The sequence below is a fragment of the Nicotiana attenuata genome, unplaced genomic scaffold (assembly GCF_001879085.1).
Source record: "Nicotiana attenuata strain UT unplaced genomic scaffold, NIATTr2, whole genome shotgun sequence".
NCBI classification, from domain to species: Eukaryota; Viridiplantae; Streptophyta; class Magnoliopsida; order Solanales; family Solanaceae; genus Nicotiana; species Nicotiana attenuata.
In genome coordinates, this window is record NW_017671378.1 from 124,233 (window position 1) to 127,465 (window position 3,233).

Sequence of the window (3,233 nt, forward strand, 5' to 3'; positions counted from 1 at the left end):
CTACGTTTAATTTCTGCATATATATGATAGTATTGCTAAGAAATTAAACCTAAATTCGTGGAGCATACGAAATAATAATAAGATTAAAATAATTGGTTTGTCCATTTCGTATTCCACGGAAATTTCGTAGCAGCTTATTTAAACAAGTAATCTCCTAATATTTTAATTAAACCACTTCATCAACTTCTTAATTAAGCTAATAACATGTTAATAACATCGAATGACAATTAGCATATTAATTATCACAAGTTGCCTTGACAGTCAAGTAGATATTCTAGTGGATTGGATTTATTTTTATTCAGCTAGAAAAGAGATCGACTGCATAACAAGTATTGACAACTCATGTATAAACTAACCTTCATTAAAGACTCTGTAAACTACCAATATTATATTGTAAATTACAAGTTGTAACTTAAAAATATGTTCAATGCAAATAAAATAGTTGTGACTTCAATATGTTCAATGCAAATAACATAAACACAATGAATTTTAAAAACACATTGAAAATAGAGGCGGAGCTATGATTTGAGTAATAATGACACTAGGTAGCCATTCTAGAGGGCTGCTATTTAAGAATTAACTAGTGCAAAAATATTTTAAGTTGTCCTAAAGTTAAGATTCTTAGTTTAAAATTTCAGGACAAAATAAGTACTGGCCAATCCCTAAATAGCATTCCTGAGAATGGCTATCTGTGCACTTGCCCCACGATTTGGAGTTTATAAGATCTGAATTTGTTAGTGAACACATAGCTTGTTTTAATAAGGGAATCTTACATAAATGTTCCAAGGAAGTTCCGACTTACCAACATCTAGCCATTAATGATAGAACTTATCAAAACTAGCCTAGCACATATAAAAGTTGAAAAACCAAATAAATTAGGTTCTTTCTCTCCAAGAATCACACGCAAAGATCTCCTTCTATAAATATTTTTAAGTGTGATTAGCAACATTAGATGCAAGACGGAAAGAAAATTTCATGGATGAGGTAGCAAACAAGATGATGAAATACAAAAAAAATTATATACACAAGATTTCAAAAATCTAAGCAAAAAAGGACATTTTTCAATGGGTATGGTTAAAATTCATTGAAAACATATAGATGAGTCAATATACAAATTTTGAGGAAGATTGGAGGTGCTTTGGACTGATTTGGTATTAAAATTCGTAGTTAAAACCGAGTTCAAAAAATTCTTCTGCGACACATGTATCAAACATGTATCACACAGGTATACATGGATATAAATGTGATACACATTTGATACAAATATGATACATATGTGATACACATATAATTTTTGTTTTATGTTTCATCTTCTACTTTGAATGTTCAATTTAAACCACCTCAAAACTCCGCCAAATCATTTTAAAACTGGGTTTCAAACTCCTTAAGATGTACCCAATCTATTCTAACAACACCCGCTCGAAAGAAAGTAAAAATTTAACATTTTTTGGCTACAAATAACTGATTGGCTAATATTGATAACATTTAGCCAATATTAGTAATATTTAATAAATTCACCAATTTTTGTAATAAATTATTTATAAATAAACATATCTGATAGTTTCCCTTTTACTAACTGCATTCGCAATTAAATATTTATGCGATTCATACCATACGTAATACTGTAACTTGGCCCCAGAGTGAAACTATATATGGTTGACTGAAAAAAGATTATTTAGGTGGGCTTTCCATCTTCATAGATAACTATCAAACTAAAACTAGATCCGTCATCCACGCCATGTATGTAAAGTCCACTTCTAGTTCTTTAGGTAATTAGGTCGTACGTGTTCTAAATATTTTCCTCCGTTTTTCTGTATAATAATTGATCTTTTGATGGATCATGGATGTACTTTTGCTTTTAATTGGACACATCGTATTAGTTATTCCCTCTATCTCATTTTATGTGACGTCAATTATTATTTGAGAAGTCAAATATTTTTTATCATAATTTTTTGTAAAAATAGCACGGGCTAGCCAGTTTTCTGACTGGTCATTCAAAATAGCCAGCGTTTGCAAAGTCATTAAAAAATACCCACTATTTTGCTGCAACACGGAAAGTTCCAGCATAATATACTGGAGATCGGTGCACATGTGTATTAACTTCCAGCATATTATGCTGGAACTCCAACACGCAAAAAGTTCCAGCATAATATATTGGAGATTGGAGCACATGTGTATGAACGTCCAGCATATGCTGGACCGATGTTCCAATATACTTATGCTGGAACTCCAGTATAATATATTGGAGTTCCAACATACTTATATTGGTGTTCCAGCATACTTATACTAGACTTCCAGCGTACTTATGCTGGAACTTCAATATATCATACCGGAGTTTCAATATATTATACTGGAATTCCAGTATATTATGCTGGAGTATTTTTCGGATTTTGAACATTGTTTTCGTTCAGATTTATTTTTATATGAAAAGTGGCTAGATTTCAATTACTTTTGAAACTGTGGTTATTTTTGAATGACCACTTCTATATCTGGCTATTTTCTAATTTCTCCCTAAATTTTTTATATGCGTGTTAAATATTTTAATTATAAATTATATTATTTCTAAATATGTAATTTTTATTTTATAAACATTGAATTTTTTTCGCCCGAATTCACATAAAAAATTAGATAATATGACCCTTGTATTACGAATTCTATACATACTAAAAGGGAATGGGGGAGGGGATTATTAGTTATTTGTTGAGAAAACTACCCTCTATGGCCCCTCAAAATTTTAATAGCCCATGTTTTGTCCTACTTACAAAAAATGGCCCTTCGGCCCAAAAGTATTGCATATAGTAGCCGAAAGGAATGAGTATGACAACATAAGCGCCTGTAGCTCAGTGGATAGAGCGCCTGTTTCCTAAGCTGAAGGTCGTAGGTTCGACCCCTGCCTGGCGCGATAGAGCAACCCTTTTTTGCAATGTATAAATATTGTCACGACCCGGATTTCCCACCATCAGAGTCGTGATGGCGCCTACTCGTGGTAGCTAGGCAAGCCAACTTAATTACCTTTCCATCACTAGCAATTATCTTTAACAGTTTATAACATCAATATAGAACATAAAGTCTAATAAGAACAATAGCGGAAGTCTGTCTTAAAAAGATGAATTTAAAACGCGGAATAGTCAAAAACAACCTCTACCCAAGATTTGGTGTCACATTACTCACGAACCACTAAGAATAAACTAAATACAAAGGTCTGAAAGAAATATAACAGCTGTCTGTCTCGA

At 32.1% G+C, this 3,233-nt stretch overlaps 1 non-coding gene across 1 annotated transcript; it reads left to right on the forward strand.

The window, feature by feature from the left end:
• The first annotated feature begins 2,829 nt into the window (after positions 1 to 2,829).
• TRNAR-CCU lies at positions 2,830 to 2,902 on the forward strand. Its single transcript has one exon. It is a non-coding gene; the product is annotated as a tRNA-Arg (tRNA).
• The last annotated feature ends 331 nt before the right edge of the window (positions 2,903 to 3,233 follow it).